Below are 13807 nucleotides of genomic sequence, written 5' to 3'. Positions count from 1 at the left end.
CCACTATGGTCCGCAATAATCGATTTCACCGATCTTTGCCTGAAGCCGGGCCTTGAACTCTAACCTCGAACCGCAGGGGAAATGAAACGCGACGTTCTAGCACACACACTTCGCGTTTGGTCAAGCAAGCTAAATCGACTGCAATTTTTTTGTTTCATTTTGCTCGGCGAAGAACTCAGACATGTGAAAATATGCCGTGTCTTCAGAAAAAGACAATGCACATGTGCAGTAAAATAGATCGAAGAAATAAATGCACCATTAAACACATGATGCTTTTTAGTATACCGTGCCCATACTTTAAATTTTCTACTTTAAATAATTTTCTCCTTGGAATAGGGAGTGCTGAGCGTAAAAGTACCTGTAGTGCGTAGAAGCACTTCTTAAAGGGGCAGTAGTAAAAGGTTGTTGCGACCCCATAGGTTGCAAGAGCTCGTAAATATATTACGACAGGTGAAGATTTTGTTTTGAAATGAGCCAAATCCACTTGAATGGAAAACCGAGGAAAAAAAAAACGAAGGTTTGCTATACGTTCAATCCGTAGCGCTATCCAATACGTTATACACGATATGCTTTAAACGCTTTGCAACTATACATCACAACCTAATGATAGGTTATGCAAATAATTTGGTCAATAGCAGGCTGTAAACTTTAGATTTGACTCTTTTTGATGTGAAAACTTGAATATGATAAAGTTTCGCTAAGAAAACTTCATTTCTACAATTGTTTTAAAGCTCTGTGTATGGAAAGTATGCTTAAAAATGATTGTGCTGTGAATACAACAGAGAAACAATTCCGACATTCGTTGTGTGCACTCAGGGGCACGGCTGTGCTTCAACATATCAAGTAAAGGCGAATGGCAGGCTTCTGTCATAAGCGCTGAATTGACAGCCTTCATTTATTTTGTTCACACTTTGCCAGCGGGTGAGTAAACTATCTGGAATGTATGAATTTCTGAAATATTTTTTAATTCATGGTAGCGTTCTAAATTAATGAATGGTAGCGATATGGCAGACGTGTACTACATCACGCAAAATGGCAGGACAACGCATTGTCGTTGCCTGTCTGCCTCTGCCATTTCGCTTGTGATAATGAATTGCAATGAGCCAGTACCAACCAGCTCAACTAGCCACTTTAACGTTCACCACAGCAGAGGCCATCATTGCTTTATCGGCGACGAGGCTAATCATCCCATCGTTATCCTCGTCTTATCGGTTCATATCTTCCGCCGATGTCTTCCGATGGATCGCGTGCTGTCAGCAAGGCAAAAAATATGAGCGCGCATCCACCGTGGCAGTTGCTGTATCCTTTGTTCTCCGACGCTCAGGCGCTGCAGCGTCCGCTTTGTCTCTTGAAGGAAGGTAATTCTCAAACATACACTAGAAATGTATTAGTAGACACTGTAAACACTTGTCGTATTGTTTACAGAAGGCATTCAGAGGCCTCTATTGGAAACACCTGGGGATAAGAGTGAATTGAGAATGTCTTAATAATTAGCGATTCGCTATGACATTGCCACATTAGTTGGGGGGGGGGGGGGTAGGCATCTCACACATGCTCCGTCCAACAAAGCTTTTGTGAGATGCCCACCCCGCACAAGCTTTGGTGGATGGAGCAAGTCACGAATCAGCTCCTCCACGTCCCCTTCAAGCGGCTCCAACCTCTCCGAAGACAATACTCCCTTCAAAAAAGAAAACCTTCGGCCCGCCACACGAGCACTTCTCCCCCCGTGTGGCACCGACCTCCCTGGCGGCCTTGAGTGCTGGAAAGAGGCCTTGCTTCGAAGGTTATGCCTCCGTGTCGCCCTCAGCCCAGCGGTGACCTGGTCGTGTCCGGCACAGTACCATGCTCCTTTCGGTGACTCCTGCCCATTCTCTCCCGCTTCTGTATGCGAGGTGGACACTAGATACTTGCTTTGGAACTGCCCCTCTTTGCGTGCTATCCGGCAGAAACACGTGCTCTGGTGCGGACCCTCCCAAGTCGTCCACCAGATGTAGAAAAATGAATATTTGCGCCGCATCACAGGACATTGCTGGACTTCCTTTGAGAGTCCACTCTGTGTCTATATTTATAAATAATACTTTATGCCAGCAGTCACACTGTCGCAAAAAAATGTAAACTGCAAAACATGATCAATAAGCAAGACAGGAGGAGCAGTACTGTGAGTTTAAAAATTAATAGGGAGCAAACCAAAGTATAGTTCAACAATCTCGGAGGAGAACGGCAGTTTACAATTGGTGCAAATATTACTACAACGCCAATCCTATGAACTTTTCCCGCCGTCTAAGATGCATTTGTTTTTTTCTTTCTCTTGGGTGGTGTGGGGTGGAGGGGTGTGAAATTGTGGATTAGGCACACATTTAAACACCATAAACCGCCGAATTACTTTTTATTGCTTATAAATGTTCCTTCTTGATGACACGCCTGCGCGCGCAAGACAGGAGTAACGTTATGCAAAATTAACAAGGCTTGCTAACGGCTTCGAACTACGTGGCTTAATGTATTAAGCGGAGCATATACTCAGTATTAGCAGCTGCATTTTATTCTCACAAAAGCTTTATACAGTGCGTTCGTTGTCGAAATCACGGCGTTGGTGTCAGCGCTCGTTGATTTTAGGGTGCGAAATATAGATAACAAATATTCCGTTAAGGATAATCTGTAGTTGTATAATATTAGTACACGTGAGCAAGAACAACCTCAGCCTGAACCTCATCGTCGTACTGAAAGACGAAATCCGACGCGTACGCCTTTGCGCTAAAGAAAAAATGTTGAAATCTGTGTGTTCGGGCCGGGTGGGCGGTTTAGGGGGGGGGAGAGGAACTAAACTCTGGGGCATACAGACGGAGAAATTTGCCAATTTATTTTGCTCGGGCTGGACAGGAAGGAAGGCCGCCTAAACGGAATTCGCACAAGGCGCGCGAGGTTTAGGACGTCTATGACATCAATTGACATAATGACGAGTCAGCAGAGTTCCCAACATTGAAGACGTCAGTGCGGGCAAATTATATAAATAGACTTGATATGGAAGAATAAATTTTCGCTGGTAGCTATTTGGGCAACTAGCAGGCGTCGCATGTGCGTCGTTAATGGGCAGGTTGCTTATGGTGGCACTGCATGTATGCCTGCACTGTGCAGAGAGCCGACGCCGCTGGAGGGCAAGAACAACAGCGTCCGTTTTTTTTTTTTTGCCGGGTGGTCGTGTTGGTTTAAGGATCTTCGCACATTCCCCTGATGGGCACTTCAGGAAGGAGGCTGCTGGTCGGGCGAATCCAAACAGCGGCTTAATGCGAAAGTAAACTGCACCGCTAAGAAGTCTCGCTGTAAGAGAACGCCAAGCGAAGAACGCTGGCAGCAAAAGGTGGTCTTCTGGCTTATGTGGCGCTGGCGTTGAGCGTGCATTATCGCATGAAGGCGAACAGAGTGCTCTCTGTAAAGGCCCGCGCCTGTTTCTGTCATATTGTCGTATACGTTCAGACGGTGGCGTGCCCACCCTGCGGGACGCGAATTTAACTGTGTGGTGGTGTGCACTGCACTTCGTTTCCAATTCCTGAAAGGCTATTCGGCTTCGCAAGCCTTTTCTGAATTATGTAATCGTTTGACGACGCATGGGAAGGAAAGGGGTTGCCAGCTCTACTATGGAATCCGTCAGAACGACTGCCTATCTGATCCTGAGGGCTCCCTTGGTGCCCACATTTTTCGCATTCATTTGCCAAGCTTGCAGCATAATATCTGGAAACGACAAACATCTCGCACTTGATCCACAGTATGGGGCCTAGGTATGTTGCGCATTTGGTGGACATATTCTAAGAAAGCAGGACCAGCGCATCGTACTGAATTCTTCACGCATGTCGCCTAATTCGCGAAAACCTTCATGGTTCTTCAAAAAATTAACCAACTAGCCCGAGAAAGTCTTTTGGTGGAAGAGCCGCAGTAGAAGCACAACATCAAAGAAGCAGCACAGCAGTAACATATATATTATCAGAAATATCTAGGTGTTAGCTTTTCGAGGAAGAAAACAGGTAAGACTTACTGGTCATTAAGCCAGTTATGTCAAATCTCAAACTTTCCAAAATTTTAAAAAAGTCAAAACTTTAACCAATACGTATCATATTCAAATCGTAAATATACATTTGTAGCTGGCCTGTACCAATCACCCTTAAGCTTTTTTTATTAAAACATAATGGTCATCCCCCATCCCGCTGCCAACCTAAATAATTCTGATTATCCTGGCTTTGTGGCAGGGCGGATATATGCATGCGATGAATCGAGGATGACGTTTAAACCTCCGGATACTGAGGAAAAGACTTGACGAGTACGCTGCAAAGGAGCGGAACTTTGGAGAGGCGGCTACGTGCACTTTTAGGCTATCAGGTTTAGCTTTAACGCGCGCAGAGAACCTGAAGAGAGAAGCGAGACAGTCTCGGAAGGTTTGTAATGATATGAGCAGCAGCGGGAAGCTAGGCGCGGCTCTCTCGTCGTTACTGCGTTGCAGTGCCTCGACGAAGGTCATAAAGCTCGCTCTGTGCGCTGGCCTGGCCCTCGTGACATCCAACTCAAAAAGGGAAAGACATTTAAGCTGCAGCAATGGCTTAGTGGTCGAATACCTCAGTGGAGGGTATGGATACCTTCCGCCATGAACGCCGATTACAGATTGTGTGCTGTTGTGGTACAACCCCAACCTTCGGCCAGATTACGGGAAATATATGTCGAAATATATATGTCGACGGAAATATATGTCACACACACACACACACACACACACACACACACACACACACACACACACACACACACACACACACACACACACACACACACACACACACACACACACACACACACACACACACACACACACACACACACACACACACACACACACACACACACACACACACACACACACACACACACACACACACACACACACACACACACACACACACACACACACACACACACACACACACACACACACACACACACACACACACACACACACACACACACACACACACACACACACACACGCACACACACACACACACACACACGCACACACACACACACACACGCACACACACACACACACGCACACACACACACACACACACACACACACACACACACACACACACACACACACACACACACACACACACACACACACACACACACACACACACACACACACACACACACACACACACACACACACACACACACGCACACACACGCACACACACACACACGCACGCACGCACACACACACACACGCACGCACGCACGCACGCACAGAGAGAGAGAGAGAGAGAGAGGAGAGATGAGAACGAAACAGAGCGCCGCAAGTTTCTGAGCTATGCTTATGCGTACGACTTGATATGAGAATATGTTCCTTGCGCCGGCGCTGGCTGACTGTATGTGGTTTCTGTAAATTAAAAGAGTTGTGAAGGCGCTCTGTCCCGTTCTATTCTCTTGCGTGTGTATGTGTGCGTGTGTGTGTGTTTGTTTGGTTCTGGCGCCTTTAAATTAAACTGACAGAAGGACAGCAGGCCATGAAAAATGTGTTAAGCTCAAGTAATGAACGACGTTTCAACAGCAACCAGTGCAGTCTACCGGCTTGTAATTCTCCGAGAGGCTGAGCTGAACACAACCCTGACCCCTCATCGGCAGTACCGAAGGAAAGCGCAAAATCGAAAGCATTTTCGCAGCTGTCCTCAAAGACTCGGCAAGCCGGAATACATACATAAATTGATTTGTTTGACTTAATACATACATTTATGATATGTAATCCGGGGTGTAGGCCTCATCAGGAGGAATTCTTAGTTTACCTCCTCTACAGTCTCCTCAGGGGACATAGTATAAAATATGCGCAAAGAAACACATTTCTTCTTATGCACACGTCGCACGACGTTCTCGTTTCATACGTTGTCCTGGAGGGCTGGCTCGCCAGTCGCTACAACACACTGCTGGGGCATCACACCCACCATTGGGTAGGTGACAGTTTTGAGGGGTTGACATGTAAATGCACACTGTGTTGTTTTCCGCACAGCATCAGGTATTCCTCAGATAACATACATACATTGTACTCCTACATGAATATGATGCCATATGAGACAGCACAAAGGTTGTGAAGGACGCTTATGACGCTATTCTTCTCATGCAAAGCTCGTTCGAGTTAATGAACTCAGGGTGACGTATTAAAAATATTTGATGCACGAGAATCAAAATATTTTGTGAATAATCTCTGAACGCATTTGGCTACATCGTTCACCCATTCTATTTTTTCCAGTATTAAAACATGTCAGGCAGTCTGTCAGAAAGCCCCCAGATGTCGCGGGAGTCGTTTTTATGTTTGTTATTCCAAGCACCCGCCAACGTAAGTAAAACGTATTAAGAATGAAAATTGCTTGTTTGTTTACTTCTCCATATTTGCCGACAGCGGCTATTTTTCGCAGATCAGTGCGGCCTCTGGCGACTGGAGACTATTCCTTCAGTTGCAATAACATCAAAACAGGCGGTTCAGTGACTCGCTCACCGTAATCTGTTCTGATTGCCTTTGGTAGCTAATAAACCTGCCCACCATACGACGCTTTTTTTTCATACCTTTTTTCATACCACGACATGGCAACGTGATGTCGGCTCAGTGAGGATGAACGCGAGAAATAGGGCATAAGGGCTGTTTTTTCACTACGGAATCGACGGCTCAGTCGAGTGGCTGACGCGTTGAAGGCAGTCAATTACAAGTGAGGCTCAGAAAGACCTGTCGACCCCTTCGTGTTGTCGCATATGCGGCCATGTTAGGTATTTCTAGTCCCCGTGTGCCTCCAGCTGATCCCTCGAGCCTACAAATGACGGCTGAAGCCGAGTGAACTACACTCATCCTCAGGTCTTTGGGCAGATCCACGGCTCCTACTGTACTCAAAGGCCATAAACTTAGTGTTGTTAGCCGTATAAGTGCTAATGCCTGTGCAGCAGCACTTGGGAGCCATATAGTCGAGGCGCATACCTTAGCATGATCTGGGTGCCACTTTGACTATCTACAGTTTTAGCCTATTGGGGTGGTATATTTGTGAAATTTTATGATAATGACTACGGTCATTGGAAGTGTGCGAACCAGTGCAACAAAAGAAGAAAATGATTCTTTCTTCTTTTGTTGCACTGGTTCGCACACTTCCAATGACCGTAGTCATTATCATAAAATTTCACAAATATACCACCCCAATAGGCTAAAACTGTAGATAGTCAAAGTGGCACCCAGATCATGCTAAGGTGCAACAAAAGAAGAAAATGATTCTTCGACGAGTCTATGATTTAAGATTGAAATACACGTCAAAGTTGCAACTTAAAGACGTTCCGGCGTCTATATATGGCCAAAACATGAGCAGCGTTTGCTGCTATTAGGGCATTGTCAGAGTTTTTCACGACGTTCCTTTCACGTCAATTATATATTTGGCATCGTCTAGTCTTGCCGCACAAGATGCTGACGTCAATTACACCTTGGTGTTACAGGTTCACTTGACTACTGCATTCTCTGCAGCACAGAGCTCATGTCACTGTTGGCGACTTCCACACGAGAAGACCAAGCTTGAGGGAGCAATACATGGCAACCTTCGAAGATACACACACTTGATGAACAACGTCGTTCACACTGCCTTTTCTTCCCTTGCCTTGCACTGCTGTCTGTCGCGAATCTGCTCGCATCGTTTGTTCTGATAGCATGCAACGACAAGCATCTGTACGTTGGTTGTCTTTGCACGATGCCAGAACCAACAAAGGATACCAATTTTACCCAACAGAAAACAATTCTCAGCTACTTACATCCCACGCACGTACAATAAGTTTCATTCTCACCAGCTCTAAAACGCCCAGTACCAGACAGCCAATGCGACCTCTTGTCTGATACGTGGCGACTGCCCCGGCAATGAACGTATTACGCAACAACGTATAGGGCTCATTCGGTCGAAAAGCCGCCGGTGTAGTAGTCTGCTCCGCGTGTTGGAAATAATTGGGTGCCGCGTAAAAAAATTCGTATCATGGTAATTTGCGGTTCAAGTGATTAATGATTGAAGTGTGATAGGAGATGAGGAGTTAATGAAATAATTATAAACGAATAATTAAATACATGAAAAAGTAAAAAAAAAAATGGAAAAAGGGGTTCCAAAGATATAAAACTGCTCAGAATGAAAAAGCCAATATTTGATGATGGTAACGAAGAAAATTTAGAGTGTCTAAGCGATCAAACAAATAATTGAAACAATTGAAAAAAATAAAAAAACATTGCGTTCAAAGGTGCTTCCAACGGGCAAGGCGTCGCGTTGAACGGTCGATGGCGTTCCGTGGACTCCTTGGCAGAGCTGCAACACGCTGTCGCGTTCCACTCTTAAAAGCGAAGCTTAAGCGTCCTCCAATTTTGGTCGTGCCCTCGCGCCACTTGATAGCATGCATGGAAGGTTTAACGTCCCGAAGTTGCACGGGGGTCTGTGAGAGACGCTGTATTGCAAGGTTCGAGATTAATCCCGACCACTTGGAATTCTTCAATGTGCACTGACGTCGCAAATAACTCGGGCGGTTTCACTTTCTGCCTTCATAGTAATGCGGACTCCATGGCCAGGATTCCGCCCCGCCACCAAGTGCTCAGTAGAACAACGCCTTAGCCACTGCGATAGCGTGGCAGAGAGGAGCTAAACACCATGCGCACGACACCCTCAGCAGTCTCCCCAGCACAGTGCCACCTATTCCTGAAAGAAACAGGTCGCTTCATCGACTGAACCCCTCTGCATGCACAGAGAAGACGTTGGCTTCAACAAACGGCTTTAGTTCGAGTTGACAGAGACATCAGGCACACATACATTACTGATGCATTCATCAGCCAGCGCACTTTAATTGCCATTGTTTCTATAAATATGCGTTTTATGTGAGATATGAGGATAACGTTTCTTATAGAAACTTGACCGGCTTTAAACCCTACCTGAGGAAACAGCGGCAGGCACAATACACAAAGAAAAACGTATAGTTGGCTTAAGCTTAAGCCATCAAACAGAAGTGCAATTGAATAAAACATAAAGTATATAAGCTAAGCACCAAAACCTACTTGCGGTATATCCCTCAAACGGTGCCTTCACTGCCTTTTTTTTATAGGCACGGGGCGAGGAGGACGAGGTCTTACCAATCGCCAGTAGTAGTGGTAGTAGTGAAAACTTTTGTCCAGCAGAGAAAGGCAACTCTTTCCCGCACCCGCAGCACGGGGCCGGCGGGGCAGGGGGTGCCGCTTTAGATGCTCGGTGCCCTCTTCAGCCATTTGGACGAGCAAGAGCTGTAGGTTAGCGTCCGAGCTGCGCAGCAAGGCCTCCCAGATTTATGCCCCCCCCCCCCCCCCCCCCCCCACCCCCCCCTTCCACCTATCCCTCCTGGCCTCGGGGAACATGTGGTTCGTCATAACCGGTTGCGGATATCTATAGGTTTGCAGTCGCCTCCACACGACTGCCTGTCTGTTGTTTAATTTAGTGTCTGGCGGGGGTACCAGTCCACGATCCAATCTATAATGCTGCGTGATCTCCCCATATTTTAGCGTGCGTACGCCGTTCCCTTGGTCGTCGTGGGGCCCCGTTGCTTCTCGGCGGTAAAGATCTTGAGCCAGCTCATGGTCCGCCTCGTTTCCGAGGAAGGCTGCGTGCGCCGGAGTCCACATTATTTGAATTTTTCTATCCAAATTTCTCTGGCCTAGAATTCTGGCCGCTAAGACGGGGGTCCTTCTCTTGGTAAAATTTTGGATGGCAGTTTATCTGTCACTGATGGCAAATTTCGCTTCCGTTTCTACGCAAGCGAACACCATCGCAATTTCCTCGGCATTGTGTATGCTCCGGCCGCGCAAAGTGGCGGCTGTCATGGTATTGCCTTGGCCGCTGACGACCGTCGCCACCGTTAAACCGCCGCCACCCCCCGCAACGTCTACATAGGCCACCTCGCTTTCCGAAATTGGGCCGATTTTAATTTCTAATGCTTTGCATCGTTCTTGTCGCCTTTCTTTGTTGTGCTGCATGTTTTCGGTGGAGGGGGGAGGGGGTTGAGAGATTTTTCCTGACGCCTCTGTCGACATCCTCTTTTTGCGTGGGTTCCTTATCCGGATATATTCTAACCTTGAAGAAAATGGCTCTTCGTGTCTCCGTGGAGCTGAGTCTCTCAATCTGAGAAATTCACGCCGCTTCCGCTAGTTCTGCCCATGTGTTGTGAACCACCAGAGCCATCGGACTCTCTGTGGATGTGTACATGGACAGTCCCAGCGCTCTTTTAACGTATATTCTCATTAAATAATCAATGTTTTCAATTTCCGCCGCTTTCAGATCTATAGGTACAGGAACGCGGCATGAAACGCAAGCGTTGCAACCTGCGTCTCTTAGGACACTCAGTAGCGTTTCACAATAGGCGTGCACCATTTCGTCGTGCAGTTCGCTGATTCAACTCTCTTTCCACCTGCCGTGTTGGCTCACTGGTTCGGGCGCTTGGCTACTGAGCAGGAGTTCCTGGGCGCCTGCACGTGTTGCAGGCGCTTTTTTTTCGTTCGTGAAGTCGGGCATGAATCGGTTCTCTGCGAGCTTTCTCTTTTTCAAACATCTACTTATGAGCCTTAGAGAAGCACCAGCATCACGCGAAGGTCATCGAAGAAGTTGAAGAAGAAACCAGCGCATCATGGCTGCAGGTAATGTCTTCGCTCGCTGCCGTTCGGGACTTTTCTTCGAATACTGCGATCATTTCTACAGTGTTTACGATTACGCACGGTTATAACGATTCATTGCGATACATTAAGGAGCGAAAATTCTCTGGTTATTCATCGGGGACTTTTGAGATCGTGGCGGTAGCATTTAGCGCTTTTAGCACCACTTTAAATGCCTTCTTGCTTTAGAAAAGTTACCGCCGTTGGGAAGCAGTCGAGCATTCATAGCGCAGCCTTCCATGGACGCTTTTAGTTTGTAATCGTAGTCGAATTATTCACAGAGCTCGGATTAGTAACCGAATACGTCGTGCCGAACCGTGCAGTCCTTAAAGAAGCTTTGAGGACAACTCCCTCCATGTTTTGTTATCAGTAAAGATTGAACCCGTAGCTCTTATCTGGATATGTCTTAAGTTTGTCTGACAGCAAAATATATTGTTACGTGACGGCGAGCCTATGAATGAGGTGAGATGAGAGATGCCTACAGAATGATTTTAATGGCAGACGGCCTGGCGCGAGCACTCCTGCCCGCGCCACTGCACAATTCGTCGTCTTCTAGTCCGTCACCCTACCCAGGGGCCGCCGGGGGATCGTCCCGATCGCGAACGAGAAGATCGGCAGTGAAGATGAAATGCTGTAGATGACGATGGGCTTGAAAAATGGTTGAATACGGAAGGGGGTGAAAGGCTTGCTGCTACGGTGTATGAGAAGATCGATGAATGAGTCCCGGTCCACGAAGCATCCGGGCCGCACGGTGCCAAGAGCCGACGGCCGATGTCCTTGGACGCACCGAACGGCAGGGGCTAGGGGGCGGTGTCCTCACGTGTGGGCAGCGTCTCGGGTCGGTCGTGTCATTCTGGTCGCGGCAACGTCGCCAGCTCCTCGTGTCTTGTGGTCCGGGTGGGGGACGGGGCTGGGGTTAGCGGCGAGGTCGGTTCAAGTCGGGTGGGCTTGGGCACAGCCGGGCGGGGCGGACCAGGTACACACGGCCGATGACCACGGCAGGCGCTCAACGCCGAAGCTCTGGAACCAGGATGGCGATGAAGGGACCCCAGCACCTCACATCAAATGCTACGTGACGGCAAGCTTATGAATGAGATGAGATGACAGATGGCTACAGAATGATTTTAATGGCGGACGGCCTGGCGCGAGCACTCCTGCTTGCGACACTGTACAGTTCGTCCTCTTCTAGTCCATAATAATATATTTATCGCTCAGAAATTTGCATCTCATAACTTTTCCGGCACTCAATTATAACGCGTGGCATAAAGACACAAAAGGGACTCCGTGATGGCCGTTTAAGTGAATGGCGGTGTAGCGTAGCCTGAGGGACCCGCAAGGAAGGCTGTTTTGACACATCACGGTTTCCCTGCGGAAAGAACCGGTGGTGATGACACCTGCATTATATATTCGCCATTTTTTTTAACGCGATGGTGTTAAGACTCTAGTTCAGCGGGTAACCCGGAGTCGTCCTGGCGTCGATGTTGCGACTTATGTGAATTGATGGTTGGCCCATGTCTGAAACGGATTAATTTTTTCAAGTAATTGATTTGACTTAAAGAAAGATTGCCATATATTTTGGTCGAAATTCGAACCTAGCTAGACGATCGGATCGCAAGCCAATCCTGATACTTAGCTTCCAGTGACTCTAATGCTACTTACTAGGCTACGTAGGCACGTTGAATTGGCGACGTATAAAGGAGGAAGGGGAGATGGGTGATGTGCGTGTGTTATGATGACTTAATTATAAGCTTAGTAATATGGTAATTAGTAGAGTGAACCGGAGACGTGCTAGTTAGTGAAATACTTATTAGAGTAAAATTATTGCATAAAGCAAAGTGCGTTCGATTACGCACGTTTAAACGGTTTACTGCGACAAATCACAGACCTCGGCTATTCATTGGCGACTGAGCTCAAAGACAAGAATGTTGACACTGTTTTGTGATAATTGTGATAAATGTGTGAATATCAATATACAGCATCAAGTGTGAGCGATGAGAAACCGCTGAGAGGAGACATTGACGCTGTCGTGTAGTACCCTTAAAAGCGGAGCTGAAGTGACCCCGTAATTTTTTTTGTTTACAACAGCTCCGTTTTCAGTGAAATTAACGTCATCGTCGCTAAAATGCGGTAATCTGTTACTCCAGGCCAACTTCAAGTCCTTCTCAGTGTCCCTTTAAGCGAGTTGGGCTGGGATACAGACAGGCCCGGTTCAGCATGGCACCCACCCCTAAAAGGATCGTTGTCTCTGTGTGTTTCGCTCCTTTATGCTCACATTTTTTCCTTTCCACAGAATTCATTGCTGACCCCGCCCCTTCGGCAGCACCAACCGTGGAAGTCGGCGATGAAGGTACCTTCACATTTTGAAGAATTCTGTTTACGAAGGTTGTGCACACCCGCCGCGGTGGCTCAGTGGTTAGGGCCCACGGCTACTGAGCTGGTGGTGGTGGTTGAAAACTCTTAATGATCAAAAAGAGAGTTTGGAAGTCCCAAGACCCCGCTACATGGCCGGTATCCTTAGTCCGGTAACCCGCACGGGTAGGCCCCGTCTCGCGCCCGCTTTACCAGAGGGCAGTCTCTCATGCCTCTCGGGTAGGGGAAGGGGAAGAGGGAAAGTGAGGATTCTGCGTACATGCCCGCACCATGAGAGTACCCGGTTATGAACCCCACCGCGGTGGCTGCGTTTCGATGGAGGCGGAACGCAAAATGCGCCCGTGTGCTGTACAATGTCTGCCTATGATGCGAGTCCTGCTTTAGTGGATAACAAGAGCATGTAGTCATGTGTGTGTGGAAAAGATGATGACGATGAATTTTTGTGGCGCAAGGGCATCAGTGGCCAACGAGCGCCACGTCACAAGGTATTTTCTTCTACTCAACGTGGAGTGACAGACCCATTTTCCAAGCATTTCACCCTAAATAAGCCGACCACAAGACCAGCCAGGGGAAAGCTTGTACGCATTGTGTCACCGGTGGGTACCCGGCGGCGCTGGGGATCGAACCCCTCACATCCCGAATGCGAGACGGGTGCTCAGACCACTAGGCCAGCTGCTGCGGTAATAGCATACAGTCAATTTCACGAAGCTTTCTAACATAAATTTG

The sequence above is a fragment of the Amblyomma americanum genome, chromosome 7, assembly GCF_052857255.1.
Source record: "Amblyomma americanum isolate KBUSLIRL-KWMA chromosome 7, ASM5285725v1, whole genome shotgun sequence".
Taxonomy (NCBI): domain Eukaryota; kingdom Metazoa; phylum Arthropoda; class Arachnida; order Ixodida; family Ixodidae; genus Amblyomma; species Amblyomma americanum.
The sequence above is the reverse complement of the archived record's forward strand: the minus strand, read 5'-3'. Positions refer to the sequence as shown.